This window comes from Hylobates moloch, unplaced genomic scaffold (assembly GCF_009828535.3).
Source record: "Hylobates moloch isolate HMO894 unplaced genomic scaffold, HMol_V3 SCAFFOLD_14, whole genome shotgun sequence".
Classification (NCBI taxonomy): Eukaryota; Metazoa; Chordata; class Mammalia; order Primates; family Hylobatidae; genus Hylobates; species Hylobates moloch.
The window spans coordinates 62972451-62996371 of NW_026652289.1; the positions used below are offsets into that span (position 1 = coordinate 62972451).

Sequence of the window (23921 nt, forward strand, 5' to 3'; positions counted from 1 at the left end):
CATACCTATCATAACAATACCACAAGGTAAACATTATTAACCCCCTGTTACATTATTAACCCCCTGTATGAAAAGTGGTACAGAGAGGTTAAGTGTCTTCTTTACAAGCTAATAACAAATATATATAGAAGAGCTGGGATCTGACCCCAGAACTCCAACACTCATGTCTGGTCTCCTATGTTTCTCTGTTATCTTTTAAAACACCAGTGTCTTGGCCGGGTGAGGGTGCTCACACCTATAATCCCAGCACTTTAGGAGGCTGAGGCGGGCACATCGCCTGAGCCCAGGAGTTCGAGACCAGCTTGAACAACATGGTGAAACCCCATCTGTACTAAAAATACAAAAATTTGCTGGACATGGTGGCATTCACCTGTAGTCCTAGCTACTCAGCAGGCTGAAGTGGGAGGATAGCTTGAGCCCAGGAGACGACAGAGGTTGCAGTGAGCCATGATCGCACCACTGTACTCTATCCTGGGCAACACAGAGAGACCTTATTTCAAAAAAAACAAACAACGAAACATTAGTGTCTCTAATACAGTAGTCACCAGCCACAAATGACTATTTGCATTTAAATTAATTAAAATTAAACTGGGCCGGGTGTGGTGGCTCATGCCTATAATCCTAGCACTTTGGGAGGCCGAAGTGGGTGGATCACTTGAGGTCAGGAGTTCAAGACCAGCCTGGCCAATATGGTGAAACCCCATCTCTACTGAAAATGCAAAAATTAGCCAGGTATGGTGGCATGCACGTGTCATTCCAGCTATTAGGGAGGCTGAGGCACAAGAATTGCTTGAACCTGGGAAGTAGAGGTTGCAATGAGTCGAGGTCACGCCACTGCACTCTAGCCTGGGCGACAGAGTGAGACTCTGTCTCAAAAAAATAAATAAAAATTAAACTGAACAAAAACATCCTCACTTTCCACATTTCAAGTATTCAGTACCCATGTGTAGCTACTGTATCAGACAGCATGGATATACAACATTTCCATCCTTGCAAAAAGTTGAAATGAACAGCGTTACTGACACACTACTGTATGCATCAGTAAGACACAGTCAGACCAGTGAAATATTTACTTTTACCTGATTCTGCCCCTCTTTCATCTTTATTGTCTAATTCTGAATATCCTCTCTAGTCCCTCCTTCAGTCTTCTACCTGAATGCATGGCCTGGAACTGGCCTGCTGGCTCTGCAGGGCACCCAGCACACAGGGCAGACACGGGGATTTTGATGACAAAGATTGATGCTGGCACTTTGCCTGAGCCCAGGAGACAGCAGCTCTAAAGCAGTCTGCAGCAACAGCACCAGGGTGGGAAGTGAACACTCTCTTTCTGCACATCTGCTGTTTGTTCACCCCCTCTGTCAGAAGTAGACAGGGGCAGAAAGGAAAAAGGAAAGAAGTGAAGTGAGGAGAACGAGAGGAGTGGGGCTAAAGACACCAAAACTTGGTGATTGAATTGTCTTCTAGCTCTTCCAGGCACAAAAGCTTACCCTCTAAAACCATTAAGGAGATTTCATTTGCCATTCCTACAACGGAAGGAATTTAATAATCACTCACTCTCTTAAAGCACTCACGAAATATGGATTTAAATGATCCCAGGCCTAATGATATGTTAAACATCCACATCCTCCTGATGAAGAAGACCCTAGTATAAGTGTTCAAAAAATCAAGTGTTACCAAAAAAAAAAAAAAGCCATGAATGAACTGTCTCCTCACCTAGTCCTGTCAACATGTACTCCTTCTGTCTTCATGCTATCCTGAATATTTAGAAGCCTCTGCTTTGATACTCACCCTTCTCAAGGAGTCCTTTATGCCCAGGGAAGTTATATAAGGACCCATGGAGGTTTTAGCACTCTTTCTGACATCTAGGCTACAAACTGTCCAGCCCATCTAAAATGTAACAACAGTTTTACCCACATTGCTTTTCTGGCTAAGTTTCTCTAGCTCTTTGTGTAATTTAGGAAGTAGCATCTTCAAAACATTATAAAACACTCCTTAAGTAATGTGTAGGTGCTCTTTTGCAAGGCCCTGCCTCACTCATGTGAGTATTACTTTAAAATACTGCCTCTGGATTCCTGGTCTTCAGTCTGAAATTTCTGTAGCTGCTTCAGCACTTCCTTCCCAGAGAGGGCTTGTGGCCTTGCTCCAAACAACACCACAGGACTTCCGCTAAGTATCCGGTTTTGTTTTGGTTTCCTACAACTGAGCTGTCACTCTCTGAGTTGCTGTTTGCAGAGCCCGCTGGGAGGAAAACAGGAATGGGCCCCTGCGGCACCGTGCACAGGGCCAAGGAGCTTGGAAACCACTTGGAGGAGCAGCTGGGTGAAAAGTGGCAGGCCGCTATGGGACTCCTCTCTCAGCCTATGAGGACATAGATGACATCGGAAACCTGTGCTTACAGTTTCTCAGGGGCCTGACACTTTGCTCTGTTGTCCCAGTGACTCACATGATAATTTTCCAGGCCTTCAAACTAGGTCAACAGCTTTGTTTGCCCAGAGAGCTCCCCTGGGAGGCCATTCTAAGGAAAACAGACTGAATGGGGATGTTTGGCCAGGTGATTCTTTTTGCTGGCTTTTAGCCTGAGGAAACATGATCAGCATTCAGGCCAGGAGTTTGGAGAATTAAAAGCTGCCAGCATCTGGGCTAAACCAACATACATCAGTATTATTAGTTAAATGTTAACCATACTGCTAATTGCAGCCCTCTCCTGGAAAGAATTGAACAGATGATTTGGGAAGGCCCTAAAACAAGATGTCCACTCCTTACAGATAAGAACGACAGCAGCTTGTGCTATAAATCTAGTCATAGAAGCTTCCATTAACTGTGAGTGGGACCTCACCAATTTTTTTCTTTATTAAGCGATGGAGTCTGATTCAGTATTTCTCAAATTCGAGAAGTCACAGAGCCCCAAGAACATATCTGAAGACTTGTAGACTCCAGTTTTTTAAGTCGGAATTACAAGTTTTTCTTTTCTTTTCTTTTTTGAGACAGAGTATTGCTCTGTTGCCCATGCTGGAGTGCAGTGGCGTGATCTCGGCTCACTGCAAGCTCCGCCTCCCATGTTCACGCCATTCTCCTGCCTCAGTCTCCCGAGTAGCTGGGACTACAGACACCCGCCACCATGCCTGGCTAATTTTTTGTATTTTTAGTAGAGACGGGGTTTCACCGTCTTAACCAGGATGGTCTCAATCTCCTGACCTCGTAATCCGCCCGCCTCGGCCTCCCAAAGTGCTGGGATTACAGGCGTGAGCCACCGTGCCCGGCCCAGAATTACAAGTTTTTCATAGCAGTATTATTCATAATGGCCAGAAAGTGAAAACAACCCAAATGTCCATCAACTGAATGGTGGATAAACAACGGGATACAATAGCAACGAAAAGGAATGAAGTGCTGGTGCATGCTACAACATGGATGAATATTGAAAACATGCTAAATGAAAGAAGCCAGACACAAAGGCCACATGTCGTACGATTCCAGTTATATAAAATGTCCAGAATAGGCAAATCCAAAGAGACAGAGAGTAGACTAGTGGTTGCCAGGGGTTGGGGAGAGAGGGAAATGGACTGCTAATGGGTTTGGGGTTTTTTGAGGTGGGGGGGTGATGAAAATGCTCTGAAATTATATAGCAGTGATGGTTGCACAATCTTATGAGTATACCAAAAACCACTAAATTGTATACTTTAAAAGGATGCATTTATGGTGTATGAATTACATCTACATTTGATTTGATTTGATTGATTGAGACAGGGTCTCACTCTGATTGCCCAGGCTGGAGTGCAGTGATGCCATCTTGGCTCACTGTAGCTTCAATTTTGGGGGCTCAGGTGATTATCCCACCTCAGCCTCCCAAGTAGCTGGGACTACAGGAGCATGACACCATGCCTGGTTAATTTTTTTTGTGTTTTTTTTTTTTTTTTTTTTTAGTAGAGATGGGGTTTTACTATGTTGCCCAGGCTGATCTCGAACTCCTGGATTCAAGCAATCCACCCGCCTCAGCCTCCCAGAGTGCTGGAATTACAGGTATGAGCCACTGTAACCTCAGTCCACATCTAACTTTTAAAAGTTACATATTATTTTAATTTTAAAAGTTACATATTATTTTAGTTGATTACTGGGTACTAGAATATGTTAAATAGTTTGTGCAGAACAGTGAAACCTTGTGTCAAGATTCACTTATGTGGTGGCTAGCCAGGTGGTCCAGAAGTGTAGGTTAATTGTAGATAATCATAGAGGGAAATCTAAAATATACTTGTAGATAATGTCAAGGCCCTAAGAACTCATCAGTAGAACTCTCAAGGGTCCCTGAACCCCAATTTGAGAAACATTAGCCCAGGTAACCTCCCAGGATTTGTGACCCTTTTACATGCTATGTGATGAGAACTCTTTATAATGTACTTTCCAAAGACAAAGTCTGGCCAGGGACACCTTGGGATTTATAAGTCCCTTGGCTGAACCTTGGTAACATAAGTATGTTATTACTCCATCTACACTCCAGCTACTTAATTGAGCATGTGAGCTATGAGGATAGAAATGCATTAACCCCATCATGAGATGAAAGTAGAGTATGATATCAGGTGATCTAACATGGAAGATCCTCTGAGAAGGCCTCCCACTGGGGCCTCACTTGGTTCGTGGATTGACCACTCCTGAGTTAGATACTATGACCTTCCAAAAGGGTCCCTGGTGATGGAATAAAGATGGATGCTGGTAACTCAAAACAGAGGGGAAGGCCAGTAGGCATTTATGTCAGCAAGGAGGCTTTTCCACATGGTCTGTTTGGGCATGGGCAAAGGTCAAGGTATATAGGGTGTAGTTCATGGTTGGCTTTTATACTTATTTAACTAGAGGACAACTCTCTCCACTCTGTTTTTTTGTTTTGTTTTTTGAGACAGAGTCTCGCTCTGTGGCCCAGGCTGGAGTGCAGTGGCGCCATCTTGGCTCACTGCAACCTCTGCCTCCTGGGTTCAAGTGATTCTCATGCCTCAGCCTCTTGAGTAGCTAGGATTATAGGCATGCACCACCATGCCTGGCTAATTTTTATATTTTTAGTAGAGACGTGGTTTCACTATCTTGGCCAGGCTGGTCTTGAACTTCCGGCCTCAAGGGATCCATCCACCTCAGATTCCCAAAGTGCTGGGATTACAGGCATGAGCCACTGTGCTCGGCCTGATTTTTTGTTTTTTCACCTAGAAAAAACCAGAAATTGGCCGGGCGCGGTGGCTCACGCTTGTAATCCCAGCACTTTGGGAGGCCGAGGCGGGCGGATCACGAGGTCAGGAGATCGAGACCACGGTGAAACCCCGTCTCTACTAAAAATACAAAAAATTAGCCGGGCGTGGTGGCGGGCGCCTGTAGTCCCAGCTACTCGGAGAGGCTGAGGCAGGAGAATGGCGTGAACCTGGGAGGCGGAGCTTGCAGTGAGCCGAGATTGCGCCACCGCACTCCAGCCTGGGTGACAGAGCAAGACTCCGTCTCAAAAAAAAAAAAAAAAGAAAAAACCAGAAATTATCCCACCTGCTAGGGTAGTTCAGTCATCAAACTGCTACCAAAGCCCCTATTCTTTATGTATTCTTTATATATTACACACTAGGCTTGTGCTGGGAGGAAACTGGTGTGGCCCCTTGTCTAAGGGAGCCCACAGCCCAGTGGGGGAGACTATTGTATGTTCTTAGTGTTATGGAAAGAAACTTTATGTTGAAAGAACTTTGAAAACTCTGAGTGCTTTAAAATGTATGACAATAAGTATATTTTAATTATCCAGTATGAGTCAATGGTTGGTCTGATTTCTGGACCTGGGTATTTCTCTAAGAGGACTAGGTCTCGCTTTGTCACCCAGAGTGGAGTGCAGTGGTGTGATTTAGGCTCACTGCAGCCTCAACCTCCCCAGGCTTAGGTGATCCTCCCACCTCAGCCTCCCAGGTAGTTGGGACTACAGGCACACATCACCACGCCCAACAAATTTTTGCATTTTTTGTAGAGATGGGGTTTCGTCATGTTGCTTAGGCTGGTCTTGAATTCCTGAGCTCAAGCAATCCACCAGCCTAAGCCTCCCAAAGTGCTGGAATTACAGGCATGAGCCTCCATGCCTGGCCCAAACTACTTTTGTAGAATTAAACATTGGGGCAGTTACTAAATATCATTCACCTGGGTATTGACTGACTTCGCCATCTCCCATGACGGTATTTTCATGTTGTGCCCACTAGGTGTCTCGTTATTTTGTAAGAAAATGGAAAAGCACAATGTTTCTACCTGTGTTACCAGTCAGCTATAGGATAAACATGGGAATCACTTAGCTAAAATCTCAGCCCCGTTCTAGCAACCGTTGATTAAAATGCCAGTGGTTACCTCTCACTTGAGTAGAAGTAGAGAATGTCCACAAAGATGTCTCTGTGGATTCTTTCTCCTTCTCATAATACATGTACCTAAAAACTGTTCTCTTAAAGTCAGGACTAGGAAGATGAAGTAGGAATTCTTCCACAACATGAGTACTAAGACCTTAAGGGTAACAGCACTGCATCCCCATTGGTTTCCTAGGTTAATGTTTACGCTGTAACCTGCACGTGAGCTGACATTCCGTAACCACACCACACTATTTGTATGCCCAGCCAGGATGTGTTCTTCCCTATACATCAATCAAAAAGACTTGTTTTCACAACACAATCCAGGGTCTCTTCTTGCACTTAGAATTTCAGGTTTGTAAATAATATAATACTGCTTATTTCAATATTTTCACCTGTGTCATGAATGACTTTTCTTTAGATGGCCTATGCAGAACCTTCTGTATATGAGTGACATCAGAGAGGAAGGCACTAGATAACAAACAGGAAACTGAGTGCCTTCAAAAATCTATTGCAACCTCAAGAGCCCATCTCATCAGGCTTTCATACTCTACTAATGGGAGTGTAAACTGATATGACCTTTCTGCAATACAATTTTACAGTATCTATCAAGAATGTATTTTAAAATGTATTTCAAAAGTACTCTTTAATGCTGTGTCTGTCAGGATCCCAAAAGAAAAAGGATTTCAGCCAGGAGCAGTGGCTCACGCCTGTAATCCCAGCACTCTGGGAGGCCAAGATGAGCGAATTGCTTGAGCCCAGGAGTTCAGGACCAGCCTGAGCAACATGGTACATTAGTCTGTTTTCATACTGCTATAAAGAACTGCCCAAGACTTGGTAATTTATAAAGGAAAGAGGTTTAATTGACTCACAGTTCAGCATGGCTGGGGAGGCCTCAGGAAACTTACAATCATGGCAGAAGGCGAAGGGCAAGCAAGGCACCTTCTTCATGTGGCGGCAGGAAGGAGAAGTGCTGACTGATGGGGGAAGAGCCCCTTATAAAACCATCAGATCTCGTGAGAACTCGCTATCACGAGAACAGCCTGTGGGAAACTGCCCCCATGATTCAATTAACCTCCACCTGGTCTCTCCCTTGACACATGAGGATTATGGAGATTACAATTCAAGATGAGATTTGGGTAGGGACACAAAGCCTAACCATATCACATGGTGAAAACCCAACTCTACTAAAAATACAAAAATTAACCAGGCATGGTGGCACACACCTGTAGTCTCAGCTACTCGGGAGGCTGAGGTGGAAAGATCACTTAAACCCAGGACACAGAGGTTGCAGTGAGCCTGTCAAAAAGAAAAAAAAAAAGAAAAAGAAAAAGGATTTGAGTCAGGATGATTCAAATGAAGAGACTCTTTTTTTTTTTTTTTTTTTTTTTGCAGGGGGACAGGCTCTCACTCCATCGCCCAGGCTGGAGTGCAGCGGTGCAGCCTAGGCTCACTGCAACTTCTGCCTCTCGGGTTCAAGCGATTCTCCTGCCTCAGCTTCCTGAGTAGCTGGGTTTACAGGCACCCACCACCACCCCCGTGATAATTTTTGTATTTTTAGCAGAAAGGGGGTTTCACCATGTTGGCGAGGCTGGTCTCGAACTCCTGACCTCAAGTGATCCGCCTGTCTTGGTCTCCCAAACTGCTGGGATTACAGGCGTGAGCATTGTACCTGGCAATGAAGAGACTTTAATCAAAGAACTACTTACAGACAGGTAGGCTGGGCTAAGGGGTAAACAGGGATGTTAAGGCACCAAGAGAAAAGCAACAGTGGGAAGCAGTTACCATTCCTAGGGATAAAGGAACAGAGGGAGGAAATAATCTTACAGAATCCAGTAAGAGTGGGGAATGGTGGAGGAGAGATCCAACCCCAAGAAAGGAGACTAGGTTGGTGGTGGGGAGGGGTAAGCAGCTAGCTGGCTCAAAGCAGGAAGAGAGTAAGGAGGAAATACCCTGACTTCTCTCTCTTCTAGCACATGTGATCTCCGGCTGGTGCCACCCCTGAATAAATCCCAAGGAAGCCAAGGGGCAAGGAATGCTGGAGATGCAATCCTTTGGAATGAAGAAAGACAGAGATTGTGGTAGGGGTGGGGGCAGGAGTGAAAAATAACCTACACAATCCTGTAGTTCCACTCCTTAAAATATATCCTAGGGGCATAATCAAAGATGAAAGCAAAGAATTATATATAAGAATGTTCTTCACAGGGTTAAGTATAATAGTTAAAAATAAAGAAAGAAAATAAGCTAAATTTCCTATAATAAAAGGATAAATTATAGTATATCCATACTTTGGAATATCATCATGACACAACAAACATTTTTAAAGAATCTGTGATGATATGCAGAAATGCTTACAATAAAATGTTAATTGAAAAAAACAAAGACACAAAACTATATGCACAGTATTAACCCAGTTCCTTGAGCACCTATATGCAAAAGGAAAAACATCTAAAAAATGTGAACAGTATTTACTTTTGATGATGGGATTACTTTTTTTTTCTTAGTAGCTTTCAATGTTTTTCTTTTTTTCATATTAAGCATATAATAGTTTTGTGATCAAGGAAAAAAAGCCAATGCCAAAAAGGAGAGACTTTCTTATTGAAATGGATTCTGCTCAATAGAAAATATTAACAAAGGACACAATTATTTAAGTGTATTAAAATCAGTGACTTGAGAAGTGAACTTCAATCTGTCTCCATTTGATATCTGGACAAAAAGTGAAAGAAAAATCAGTCAATTTGTACATGATATTAAATATCCAGATATTTTTAGCCTGGGTGACATGGCAAAACTCCGTCTCTACAAAAAGTAGAAAAATTAACCTGGCATGGTGGCACATGCCTGCTGTCCCAGCTACCAGGGAGACTGAGGTCAGAGGATCACCTGAGCCTGGGAGATTGAGGCTGTAGTGAGCCAAGATTGAGCCACTGCACTCCAGCCTGGGTAACAGAGTGAGACCCTGTCTTTTTTTTTTTTTTTTGAGATGGAGTCTCACTCTTTCACCCAGGCTGGAGTGCAGTGGTGCAATCTCGGCTCATTGCAGGCTCTGCCCCCCGGGGTTCATGCCATTCTCCTGCCTCAGCCTCCCGCGTAGCTGGGACTACAAGCGCCCGCCACCTTGCCCGGCTAATTTTTTGTATTTTTAGTAGAGACGGGGTTTCACCGTGTTAGCCAGGATGGTCTCGATCTCCTGACCTCGTGATCCACCCGCCTCGGCCTCCCAAAGTGCTGGGATTACAGGCTTGAGCCACCACGCCCGGCCGGGACCCTGTCTTAAAAAAAACATATACACACACACACACACACACACATAAATGCATACATATATACACGCACATAGATATTTTAGATGATTTTGATTCTTTACTACATTTTTCCCTCTTCACTTTAGTTGTAGCAGGACAAGCCGCAGGAAAAACTCCTCAAACACCGAGTTAAAGAAGGAGGAGGTTTATTCGGCCAGGAGCATCGGCAGGACTCCTGTCTCAAGAGCCGAGCTCCCTGAGTGAGCAATTCCTGTCCCTTTTAAGAGCTCACAACTCTAAGGGGGTCCACGTGAGAGGGTCATGATCAATTGAGCAAGCAGGGGGTACATGACAGGGGCTGCATGCACCAGTGGTCAGAGTGAAACAGAACAGACCAGGAAGTTTTACAATGTCTTTCTATAATCTATAGATAACATCAGTTGCTAGGTCAGGGGTCGAATTTTAGGCTTAGGTCAGGCAGGCCCAGGCCTGGTTTCGGGTCTGGTTCCTAGGTTTTGGGTCTGGTTCCTAGGCGCCAGGCTACCTGCCTTTAGTTTTGCTTCTCTTTCCTTTTCTGAGTATAAAACAACATGAGAGGGTCTGTCTCTCTTCTCTCATAGTGACAGGTATGAGATCAATTCAGCTTTAACCAGACTCACTCATCTTGCAACTCTGAAAATTTTAAGAAAAAAGATTTTTTTTCCCACAACTGTAGCGTCAGGCATGGTGGTTCACACCTGTAATCCCAGCACTTGGGAGGACAAGGCAGGTGGATTGTTTGAGTCCAGAAGTTTGAGACCAGCCTGGCCAACATAGCAAAACCCAGTCTCTACTAAAACATACAAAAATTAGCTCTGCATGGTGGTGTGTGCTTGTAATTCCAGCTACTCAGGAGCCTAAGGCACGAGAATTGTTTGAACCTGGGAGGCCGTGCAGTGAGCTGTCGGCTGTAGTGGAGCCAAGATTGTGCAACTGCACTCCAGCCTGGGTGACCCCCCCAAAAAATTTTTTTTTACTTGGTACTGTCCGTTAGCCTTACATAAAGCTTTATCAATTTACATTTCCAATAAAAAGATGAAAAGATGCTAAACCTCACTTATAATCAGGAAAATGCAAATTAAAATAACAGGACATTTTTTTTCCCATTTGGGTTCACAAATGTAAAAAGGTTGATAATGCAAAGTATGGAGGGAGATAGAGACATTTGTCCTCACATAAAGGTTCTTTTAACAGTGAGAATCTACACATTAGGGAGTGTTCCTGAGAGAGATTAAAAGTGATTATATTATGCTAGATTGTTGTGATAAATAAACAAAGGATGCTTCTGTTACAGGATCATTGGTTATTTTATGTGTGCTAATAGCAGCCCTGCTGTTAACATGTATCCACTGAGCATTTTTATCTTGTATCATTATTTTCTTTTCTTTTTTCTTTTGTATTTTCTATTTCTTATATCATTGTTTTCTAATCACTAATTCATTAATTCACTAAGTAGACACGAATTTCTCTATTTTATCTTCTATTATCTATTTTTTTTTATAAAAGAGACAGGGTCTTGGTATGCTGCCCAGGCTGGTCTCAAACTCCCGGGCTCATCCTCCCGACTCAGCCTTCCAAAGTGCTGGGATTACAGGCAGGAGCAGCTGCCCCTGGCCGAATATCTCCATTTTAATAGCTGTAGTTTAGTTTACCATTTACACAGCACTTTCTCATCAATTACTATCATTTATCTCTGCTTCAGTGACAGTGGGAGGTGCTATTTTCAGAAGAGGAAATTGAATCTCAGAGAAGTTAAATGATTTTCCAAGGTCATAGTCACTAATAAGTGGAGGGGCTCAGGTCCTCTGACTCCCAGTTCCACTAGCTTCCCACTTTCTCAATTGCTTTTCAAACGAAGCACAGTGGAAGGCCTATCCTGGCTCTTCCATGGAGTTCAAGTCAATCCGAAAGGAACCACAAGGGGCAGAATGGTGCACTGGAGGATATAGCTAGCTGGAAGCCTGAGAACTGTTGTTTTCTTTACTCTGTGCTTCTCCCAGTTGTGTGACCATAGGCAAGTCATTTAGCCTCACGGAGCCTTACTGGCCTCTTTAGAAAAATAGAGATGAAGAGATGACACTTGCTTACTAGTGTTGAAAGCAGAGATGATGCCATGCAGTTCCTTCTAGCTGTGAGGGGTTTTTTTTGTTTGTTTTTTGTTTTCGAGACAGTCTCATTCTGTCGCCCAGGCTAGAGTGTCATGGTGCGATCTCGGCTCCAGCCTAGGGTTCAAGTGATCCTCCCACCTCAGCCCTCAAGTAGCTGGGACTACAGGAGTTGGCCACACTACACTTGGCTAATTTTTATATTTTTAGAAGAGATGGGGTTTCAACATGCTAGCCAGACTGGTCTTGAACTCCTGGGCTCAAGTGATCCACCTGCCTGAGTCTCCCAAAGTGCTAGGATTACAGGAGTGAGCCACCGCGCCTAGCCACCTAGCTGTGAGATTTTGAGCCAAACTTAGACTAGTGCTCCTTCTCTGCTCATATATTTTACAAAATACCACTTTCTGCAGTGGATTTAGTCTCTGCAAATGTGAACTCATAACAGACAAACTCACCATATAATTAATGCTTTCCTTGATTGGGGTCTAAAACTGTTCCCTTACCTTTTTTTTCTCTCTTTTTTTTTTTTAAGTATTATTAGGTAAACTTGCTGAAGGATAAGGAAATCCCAAGAGAACAACAGCAAATGGTTTCAGGTAGCTCACTGTATCTGAAAAGGTGTTTTCTGCCTGGATCTCTATTTGGTGTGGCCACCTACATTGTTTGTTGCCTATTACATATTTTTACAGATTTTATTATTACAGTTTTTTTTTTTTTTTTTGAGACAGGGTCTTGCTCTGTTGCCCAGGCTGGAATGCAGTGGCATGACCTCGGCTCACTGCAGCCTCCACCTCCCGGGTTCAAGCGATTCTCCTGTCTCAGCCTCCTGAGTAGCTGGGATTACAGGTGCCCGCCACCATGCTTGGCTAATTTTTGTATTTTTAGTAGAGATGGGGTTTCACCATGTTGGCCAGGCTGGTCTCAAACTCCTGACCTCGGGTGATCCGCCCGCCTCAGCCTCTCAAAACGGTGGGATTACAGGCATGAGCCCCTGCACTCGGCTCACAGTTGGTTCTTTATAGTTTCAATTTCCATAAGCCAAAGAGTCTTTGTTTTTTTGTTTTGTTTTGTTTTGTTTTTAAGACAGAGTCTCCCTCTGTTGCCCAGGCTGGAGTACAGAGGTGCAATCTTAGCTCACTGCAACCTCTGCCTCCTGGGTTCAAGCAATTCTCCTGCCTCAGCCTCCCAAGTAGCTGGGACTATAGGCTCGTGCCACCACGCCCAGCTAATTTTTGTATTTTTAGTAGAGACAGGGTTTCACTATATTGGCCAGGCTGATCTCGAACTCCTGACCTTGTGATCCGCCCACCTTGGCCTCCCAAAGTGCTGGGATTACAGGCATCAGCCACTGCACCCGGCCAAGCCAAAGATTTTACAAGCTGGAAAGAGCCTTAAGAGATCACTTGATCCTTTCTCCTATTTGAGCGGTAAAATATTTGAGCAGGTAAATATTTTTCCTTTAGCAGGTAAATATTTTAGCGGGTAAATATTTTCCATTTAACAGAGGAAGCATCCAGTGCCCAGAAAGCCTGAAAGTTATTGAAGGTTTCACAGCCAGCAAGTATCCTCGTGCTGCAGGACTTATTCCATTCTTGCTGCATGACCATTTATTAGTAATCCTGACTCTTCCAGAAAATTGCAATGAAAGCCAAAAAGAGTAAACTATATGATCATTGGTTGTTTTCTTTTTATCACACATCATGAATTCTTCTAGTCCTAACCATATTTTGATGCATTATTTATAAGAGCCATCTGGTCACAGGTTCCTGGAGACAACTCTGGAATTTTAAAAAGTCTGCTTTATTTTTCCAGGAAACACACTGCATAGCTCCAATCTATCCTTTACCTGCTCATCAGGGATACAGAAGGCAATTTGGATTCTTTTTTTAAATTGAGATATAACTTACCTACAGTAAAGTGCACAACTTTTTTTTTTTTTTTTAGACAGAGTCTCGCTCTGTCAGCCAGGCTGGAGTGCAGTGACACAGTCTTGGCTCACTGCAATCTCTGCCTCCCAGGCTCAAGCAATTCTCCTGCCTCAGCCTCCCGAGTAGCTGGGATTACAGGTGCCTGCCACCACGCCTGGCTAATTTTTGTATTTTTACTAGAGACTGTGTTTCACCATGTTGGCCAGGCTGGTCTCAAACTCCTGACCTCATGTAATCTGCCCTCCTCGGCCTCCCAAAGTGCTAGGATTATAGGCATGAGCCACCACGCCTGGCCTTTTTTTTTTTTTTTTTTTTTTTTTAAGATGGAGTCTTGCTCTTGTTTCCCAGATTGGAGTGCATTGGCACAATCTCAGAAGCTCACTGCAACCTCTGCCTCCCAGGTTCAAACAATTCTCCTGCCTCAGCCTCCTGAGTAACTGGGATTATAGGCGCCCACCCCCATGCCCAGGTGATTTTTGTATTTTTAGTAGAGATGGGGTTTCACCATGTTGGCCAGGCTAGTCTCGAACTCTTGACCTCAGGTGATGCGCCTGCCTCAGCCTCCCAAAGTGCTGGGATTACAGGTGCGAGCCACCGAGCCTGGCCAAAGTGCATAACTTCTAAGTGGACAACTCAAAATATTTTTACATGTGTATGTACCACGTAACCACCACTCAGATCAACATATAGATTGTTACTAGCACCTCTGAAGAATCTCTGTGCCCTATACTACTCAGCACCTCTAGGGATAACCACTGTTTTGACTTTTATCACCACAATTTAGTTTTGCCTGTTTTTGAACTTCATATTAATAGAATCAGACAGCACATATTATATTGTATTTGTTTTCTTTCACTCAACACTATGTCTGTGAAATTATTAACCATATTCTAAAGATGCAATTCATCTTCTGGCTCAAGTCCTCAGGGAATCTGTCAAAACCAGGTACATACTATGCTAGCTATACACATGTATGCATAGTCTAAAAACAGGCAGTTGAGAAAAGAACTTTCTTAAATGACCAAAATAGAATAACCAACCTATGCTGCTCTTGTTGCTTTCTACTCATCTCTGCTTTGAAATTGGATCTGATCCACCCAAGTATTCTGTTTTCTTCTCCCACTAATGGATAAATAGCTTATGCAATTTTCCTTACTTATTTATATCCAGCATTTCCCATTAATGCTCCACAATCATTGGTCTAAAAGGTATAAATGGCCTCAAGCTATAATTTGATGCAGCCCTCTATCATCAGCAAGAAAAGCATTACTGGGGCCAGGCACAGTGGCTCATGCCTATAATCCCAACACTTTGGGAGGCTGAGGTGGGTGGATCACGAGGAGGTCAGGAGATAGAGGCCATTCTGGCCAACGTGGTGAAACCCCGTCTCTACTAAAATAAGAAAAAAAATTAGCCGAGTATGTGGCGCATGCCTGTAGTCCCAGCTACTCAGGAGGCTGAGGCAGGGGGATCACTTGAACCCAGGAGGCAGAGGTTGCAGTGAGCCGAGATCCCACCACCACACTCCAGCTGGGGGAAAGAGCAAAACTCTGCCAAAATAAAAAAAAAAGAAAAGAAAACAAAAGAAAGAAAACCAAAAGCATTATTGGACCCGGTGCAGTGACTCATGCCTGTAATCCCAGCACTTTGGGAGGCCAAGGCAGGCAGATCACTTGAGGCTAGGAGTTTGAGACCAGCCTGCCAACATGGTGAAACCCTGTCTCTACTAAAAATATAAAAAAGAGCTGGGTGTGGTGGCAGGCGCCTGTAATCCCAGCTACTGGGGAGGCTGAGGCAGGAGAATCACTTGAACCCAGGAGGTGGAGGTTGCAGTGAGCCAAGATCGTGCCACTGCACTCTAGCCTGGGCGACAGAGTGACAGCCTATCAAAAAGAAAGAAAAGAAAAGAAAGGAAGGGAAAGAAAAGGAAAGGAAAAGAAAGGAAGAGAAAGAAAGAGAAAATGAAAGATTAAAGAAAAGAAAGAAAAGCATTAAAAGCATTATTATGCTCTATATTCAGATTCAACAGATATTTACTGAGCACATATACTCTTTAATGTATTTTGCTAGGTGTTATGGAGAACTACAAAAATATAGCAAGCATGGGCTCTACCCTTATGAACATTCAGTCTAGCAAAGAAGCAGTATAGTATGGATATCTACATAAAAGATCATAATATAAGCTATAAAGTATTAAATAATGACACCATTTGAGTTAAAAGAAAAAAGATGCTATTCAAATAGCTCAGAGGAAAAGTTAGCTTCTAGTCAGGGTGGTGTCAAGGATGCTTGGTGGGAGAGTATTTATACTAGAAGGATTACAAGAAGTAGGATATCATGACTAGATAGGTTTAGTCATACAGTGGATAGGGCAAGGGCATTTTAGATAACCGTAAGGACAAAGACCCTGAACTGGGAAATTATGCGGCATGTACAGGGAGTGACTATGCAGTCTGACCAAAGAACAGAGCAAGTAATGAAGAAACTGGGGCCCCGGGTGGTTATGGATTACCCAGAGCCATAGCACCAGAGAGCCCTAGAATGGGCATTGAATCCCAGGCATTTTCCTTCTTTAAGGTTCCCATAATATGACCAAGTCAACATTTTAGTCACTGCTCTGCTTTATTTACAACAACCCATTATGTATTGTCCATTAAGTAATTGACTCAACAAACATTTATCGAATATCTAGTACACTCTAGGCATAATTGGATGCTATGGTCTCCAAGGCTGATTTGATATGTGTTATAAAATACTTTTTCCCAAGTGGAGAATAGGGCTAATATAATATTGGGCTAAGACAGATTGTCTTTGTCTTTGTTAAAATTTTATAGAGTTATACTTCAGAGCAAATACTATAAACAAAAAAGACAAATAAACCACAAAAACAGATCTCTGTATCATGTTTTTCTACAAGACATCAATACACTGAGTCTTAGCAATGACTGCCTATGTGTTTTTTCCATAACTATGCTTACTTATGTTTTAGCAAGGGGTAATACAGGAGGATATGAAACCCTCCATCCTTGAGCGAAAGTTTAAAAACGTTTCTAGTATTATAGTACAACAAGACTCACTTCCGTTTAGCTTATCAACCGCCAAAAGACATTTCCCCTTTGTACTTGTTATGTTTTAGTGTAACTATGGAGACACAGCACTTTCCATGCAAGTGACACACATGATTTTGGTTTAACGTACTCATTTTCTGAGAAGCATTTTTAAATGTGGTCACTATTTTAAAAACTGTGGTCACTATGAGATCTTCGAGCTACTTTGGTATTTCAATGTAAATCCATACATTTGTTAGCAATATTCATGAGGGAAGAGTTAAGTACCACGGATTATGGATTCTTTCCGATTCCATCAAACTATTCCTACTTAAAGCTTTGGTGCCAGAAAAAAAAGGTAATTATGAATTGAACAAATTGGGCTATCAGATATTTTTGTAAATCGTAGAGTATATCAAGTTGAGTTTTGAGATCTCTGTTTCCAGGTATATGGCAGGCTAGGAATTCAGACTGCACCTCCCACTGGAAACAATTAAAAAGGCTGAATTAAAAAAAAAATCCTAAACCTCTTAGAAGCATTGAGCATGGGCAAGAAAGAAAGAAATTATTAGGTCAAAGAGAAGTGAAGAAGGAATCCAGACAGGTAAATGGACAACACTGTCCAGGTGTACAACACCAGGAGGCACCATTTGGATTCTATTCACCTAAATGATGCTCTTGGGGTTGTTTGATGCTATGGCCCTGAGATCACCTTGCCCTAAGGGCATTTGCTCAACCTGGTGAACTGCAGCTTTGGCTTCACAATGGTTCCAGAGACAAGGTAAAGCCCAGGGCTTGGAGAATCCCATAGGAGACCATTCCCCCAATAAAGCTTGGACCCTTTAGGTGGAGATGAAAACCAGCATACCCATTCATCCTCAGGGTACTGCACAAAAATTTCCTGTGGAACTAAGTAGAACTAAGTACTAAAAAATACTGTCACTGAAAGACTGACTTGTGATATCTACAGCCAAAACAGGTCCATAAAAGCCTCAAGCTGTTACTCTAAGTTGAGTAGGCAGGCCCCAGGTGCATGGAAGAAACAAATACAAATCCTCTCTGGAGGAATGTACCTCAATAACTCACAAATTATTCTCTAAGACAATTGAGCAGCTCATAGTAACAAACATTAAGCACTCAAAGAAATGCTACTATATAAATGAAAACCAGAAGAAAGAAGAAACCACATACAATAGAATTAAATGGAAAACATCTACAAATATTTGAGAAATTTAAACTATCACATATACAAGGTGAAAAAAACATTTTACTTCCTTTTTTTTTTTTTTTTTTTGAGACGGAGTTTTGCTCTTGTTGCCCAGGCTGGGTGCAATGGTGCGATCTTGGCTCACTGCAACCTCCACCTCCCGGGTTCAAACAATTCTCCTGCCTCAGCCTCCCAAGTAGCTGGGATTACAGTCATGCACCACCACGCCTGGCTACTTTTGTATTTTTAGTAGAGATGGGGTTCCTCCATGTTGGTTAGGCTGGTCTCCAACTCCCGACCTCAGGTGATCCACCCTCCTCAGCCTCCCAAAATGCTGGGATTACAGGTGTGAGCCACCGTGCCTGGTCATCATTTTACTTATTAAAGAAAAAAAAAAAATACAAAGTAGAAAATACCTATTTATTAGGCTCATGAACACCACGAGGGAGCATCGTTAAAGTCTCTCTTCCCCTTGCCATCATGTCTAAGGCGGAGTTTCCTAAAGAACCAGAACAGCAGAGGAAGCTCTTCACTGGAGGGTTGAGCTTTGAATGAAAGCCTGAGGAGCCATTTTGAGCAATGGGGAACGCTCACAGACTGTGTGGTAATGAGAGATCCAAGCACCAAGCGCTCCAGGGGCTTTGGGTTTGTCACATATGCCCCTGTGGAGGCAGTGGATACAGCCATGAATGCAAGGCCACACAAGGTGGATGGAAGAGCTGTGGAAACAGAGAACTGTCTCAAGAAGAGATTCTCAAAGACCCGGTGCCCACTTAACTGTGAAAAAGATATTTGTTGGTGGCATTAAAGAAGACACAGGGCCTGACCCAGTGGCTCACGCCTATAATCCCAGCACTTTGGGAGGCCGAGGTGGGCGGATCACCTGAGGTTGGGAGTTCAAGACCAGCCTGACCAACATGGAGAAACCCAGTCTCTACTAAAAATACAAAATTAGCCGGGTGTGGTGGCGCATGCCTGTAATCCCAGCTACTCCGGGAGGCTGAGGCAGGAGAATCGCTTGAACCTGGGAGGTGGAGGTTGTGGTGAGCCGAGATTGCACCATTGCACTCCAGCCTGGGCGACAGAGCAAAACTCCGTCTCAAAAAAAAAAAAAAAAAAAAAAGAAGACACTGAAGAACAGCACCTAAGAGATTATTTTGAACAGTATGGAAAAATTGAAGTGATTGAAATCATGACTGACCGACTCAGTGGCAAGAAAAGGGGCTTTGCCTTTATAACCTTTGACCACTATGACTCTGTGGATAAGACTGTCATTCAGAAATACCATACTGTGAAGTTAGGAAAGCACTGTTAAAGCAAGAGATGGCTGGTGCTTCAGCCAGCCACAGAGGTCAAAGTGGCTCTGGAAACTTTGGTGGTGGTCATGGAGGTAGTTTCGGTGGGAATGACAATTTTGGTCATGGAGGAAATTTAAGTGGTCTTGGTGGCTTTAATGACAGCCGTGGTGGTGGTGGATATGGTGGCAGTGGGGATGGCTATAATGGATTTGGTAATGATGGAAGCAATTTTGGGGGTGGTGGAAATTGGCAATTACAACAATCGTCTTCAAATTTCAGACCCATGAAGGGAAGAAACTTTGGAGGCAGAAGCTCTGGCCCCTATGGTGGTGGAGGCCAATACTTTCCCCAACCATGAAACCAAGGTGGCCATGGCGGTTCCAGTAGCAGCAGTAGCTATGGCAGTGGCAGAAGATTTTAATTAGGAAACAAAGCTTAGCAGGAGAGGAAAGCCAGAGAAGTGACCCAGTGGAGCTACAGGTTACAATAGATTCACCAACTCAGCCAAGCACAGCGGTGGCAAGGCCTAGCTGCTACAAAGAAGACATGTTTTAGACAAATACTCATGTGGATGGGCAAAAAACTCGAGGACTGTATTTGTGACTAATTATGTATAAGAGCTTATTTTAGTTTCTGTTCTGTGGAAAGTATAAAGCATTCCAACAAAGGGTTTTAATGTAGATTTTTTTTTTTGCACCCATGCTGTTCATTGCTAAATGTAATAGTCTGATCATGACGCTCAATAAATGTGTGTTTTTTTTAATGTACTGTGTAAAGTTAGTCTACTCTGAAGCCATCTTGGTAAATTTCTCCAACAGCATGAAGTTAGAATTCCTTCAGGTGACGCCAGGTTCTTTTTTTTTTTTTTTTTGAGATGGAGTTTCCCTTTTGTTGCCTAGGCTGGAGTGCAATGACACGATCTCGGCTCACTGCAACCTCCGCCTCCCAGGTTCAAGCAATTCTCCTACCTCAGCCTCCTGAGTAGCTGGGATTACAGGCATGCAGCACCATGCTCAGCTAAATTTTGTATTTTTATTTTATTTTTTTGAGACGGAGTCTCGCTCTGTTGCCCAGGCTGGAGTGCAGTGGCGCGATCTCGGTTTACTGAAAGCTCCGCCTCCTGGGTTCACGCCATTCTCCTGCCTCAGCCTCCCAAGTAGCTGGGACTACAGGCGCCCGTCAGCATGCCCAGCTAATTTTTTTGGTATTTTCAGTAGAGACGGGGTTTCTCCATGTTGGTCAGGCTGGTCTTGAACTCCCAACCTCAGGTGATCCACCTACCTTGGCCTCCCAAAGTGCTGGGATTACAGGCGTGAGCCACCGTGCCTGGCCTGACACCAGGTTCTATTTGGAATTTATATGCAACCTGCTTGGGTGGAAAAGCCGTTGTCTTCAGAAACCTTGGTGTAGTTGAACTGATAGTTACTGTTGCGACCTTAAGTTCATCACTAAAAAGGATTACTCAAGCAAAATCATGGAATTATTGGTTATAGAAATGATTGTTGGCAGGGTGTGATGGCTCACGCCTCTAATCCCAATACTTTGGGAGGCTGAGGCGGGCGGATCAGGAGATCCAGACCATCCTGGGTAACAAGGTGAAACCCCGTCTCTACTAAAAATACAAAAAAAAAAAATTAGCTGGGCGTGGTGGCCTGTGCCTGTACTCCCAGCTACTCCAGAGGCTGAGGCAGGAGAATCCCTTGAACCCAGGAGGTGGAGGGTGCAGTGAGCTGATAACGCTCCACTGCTCTCCAGCCTAGGTGACAGAGTGAGACTCCGTCTCAAAAAAAAAAAGAAAAGATTGTTGGCATATCCTATGCAATGTATCTAAATTGAATAATGGTACCAGATAAAATTATAGATGGGAATGAAGTTTGTGTGTCATCCATTATCATATGTAATCAATAAACAATTTAATTCTCTTGACAAAAAAAAAAAAGAAGAAGAAAGAAAATATCTATTTAAGGCGGACATGGTGGCTCACTCCTGTAATCACAGTACTATGGGAGGCCAAGGCAAGAGGATCGCTTAAGCCCAGGAGTTCCAGACCATCCTGGGCAACATGGTGAAACCCCATCTCTGCCAAAAATACAAAAATTAGCCAAGTGTGGTGGCACACGCCTGTAAGTCTCAGCTACTTGGGGCGCTGAAGTGGGAGGATTGCTTGAGCCCAAGGAGGTCGAGGGTGCACTCCAGTCTGGGTGACAGAGTGAGACCCTGTCTCAAAAAAATAAAAAAAAAAAAAGGAAAGGAAAATACCTATTTAAAACAGGAAACTACAGAAAACAGCCTAATAGTTTAAAAAAATAGAACTTCTAGAAATGAATAAAATAATGGACAAGTTTAACCTCAGATTACATACAAGTGAACAGAAAAATAAATGAACTGAATGATATGACAATAGAAATTATTCAGTCTTCAGTAAAGAAAGAAGAAGGGAAACATGAAAGAGCAGTAAATAGATATGGAGGATAAATTAAGACAATCTATCATATATTGATAAATTTGGAGTTCTGGAAGGCAAGGAGAGAGAAAATGGTAAAGAGGGAATTTTGTTGTTGTTGTTGTTGAGACGGAGTCTTGCTCTGTCGCCCAGGCTGGAGTGCAGTGGCGCGATCTCAGCTCACTGCAAGCTTCGCCTCCTGGGTTCACACCATTCTCCTGCCTCCACACCATTCTCCTGCCTCAGCCTCCCGAGTAGCTGGGACTACAGACACCCGCCACCACGCCCGGCTAATTTTTTGTATTTTTTTTAGTAGAGACAGGGTTTCACCGTGTTAGCCAGGATGGTCTCTATCTCCTGACCTCGTGATCCACCTGCCTTGGCCTCCCAAAGCACTGGGATTACAGGCGTGAGCCACTGCGCCCAGCTTTTTTTTTAAAGATAAATTCTTGCTCTGCTGCTTAGGCTGGAGTGCAGTGGCACAACCATGGCTCACTGCAGCCTTGAACTCCTGGGCTCAAGGGATCCTCCCACCTCAGCCTCCCGAGTAGCTGAGACCACAGGCATGTGCTAACATGCCTAGCTAATTAAAAAAATTTATTTTTGAGACAGGGCCTCACTATGTTACCCAGGTTCCTCTTGAGCTCCTGGGCTCAAGTCATTCTACTGCCTTGGCCTCCCAAAGTGTTGGGATTATAGGTGTGAGCCACCATCCCTGGCCAAAAGGGTAATATTTGAAGAGACAGTAGCTAAGAAAATTTTAGGACCAATCTGTTTAAAAACACAGATTTAAGAAGTCCACTGAATTTCAACCAGGACTGAAAAAAAAAAGTATTTTCAGTTAAACACAACATAGTGAAACAGCAGCATACCAGAGACAAATGATCTCAGAAGCTGATTGACTGCTGACTTCACAAGAGAAAAAAAATAAGTGCGAAGTTAGAATTTTACTCCCCAAAAAATAGCTTTTGGCCGGGTGCAGTGGCTCACACCTATAATCCCAGCACTCTGGGAGGCCGAGGTGGGTGGATCACTTGAGGTCAGGAGTTTAAGACCAAACTGGCCAACATGGTGAAACTCTGCCTCTACTAAAAATACAAAAATTAGCCAGGTGTGGTGGCGTGTACCTATAATCCCAGCTACTCAGGAGTTTGAGGTGGGAGGATTGCTTGAACCCGGGAGGCGGAGGCTGCAGTGAGCCAAGATTGAGCCACTGCACTCCAGCCTGGGCCACAGAGCAAGAATCCATCTCAAAAAAAGAAAAAATAAATAAAAAAAAGTTCAAAAAGGAAGATGAAAAACAGGCATTTAAGGCAAATTAAGTGAGAGATTTTGCTTCCACAATATTCATAAAAGGAAATTCTAAAGAATGTACTTAAGAAACTGATCCTGGCCGGGTGTAGTGACTCCCTTGACTCACGGAGTTTGAGGCTGCAGTGAGTCCTGATGGCACCACTGTACTCCAGCCTGGGCAAGAGAGTGAGACCTTTATTTCAAAAAAAACAAGCAGGATTCAAAAGGTCTGGGGGAAGGCCTAACAATTTACATTTATAACAAGCTCCCAGCTTGATACTACTTATTTAAGACCACGCTTTTTCTTTTCATTTTTCTATCTTTTCTTTTTTTATTGTACTTTAAGTTTTAGGGTACATGTGCACAATGTGCAGGTTTGTTACATATGTATCCATGTGCCACGTTGGTGTGCTGCACCCATTAACTCGTCATTTAGCATTAGGTATATCTCCTAATGCTATCCCTCCCCACTCCCCCCACCCCACAACAGTTCCTGGAGTGTGATGTTCCCCTTCCTGTGTCCATGAGTTCTCATTGTTCAATTCCCACCTATGAGTGAGAACATGTGGTGTTTGGCTTTTTGACCTTGCAATAGTTTACTGAGAATGATGATTTCCAGTTTCATCTATGTCCCTACAAAGGACATGAACTCATCATTTTTTATGGCTGCATAGTATTCCATGGTGTATATGTGCCACATTTTCTTAATCCGGTCTATCGTTGTTGGACATTTGGGTTGGTTCCAAGTCTTTGCTATTGTGAAGAGTGCCACAATAAACATATGTGTGCATGTGTCTTTATAGCAGCATGATTTATAGTCCTTTGGGTATATACCCAGTAATGGGATGGCTGGGTCAAATGGTATTTCTAGTTCTAGATCCCTGAGGAATCACCACACTGAACTTCCACAATGGTTGAACTAGTTTACAGTCCCATCAACAATGTAAAAGTGTTCCTATTTCTCCACATCCTCTCCAGCAC

The 23921-nt window shown here is 43.4% G+C and overlaps 1 long non-coding RNA gene and 1 pseudogene across 1 annotated transcript in view; one reads left to right on the plus strand and one right to left on the minus strand.

Annotated features, from left to right (window-relative positions):
- The window catches only part of LOC131381231 (uncharacterized), a 70624-nt gene that overhangs the window by 22377 nt on the left and 24326 nt on the right, over positions 1-23921 (minus strand). The gene's annotated exons all lie outside the window — the stretch shown is intronic.
- LOC116482000 (heterogeneous nuclear ribonucleoprotein A1-like) lies at positions 18387-19625 on the plus strand (annotated as a pseudogene).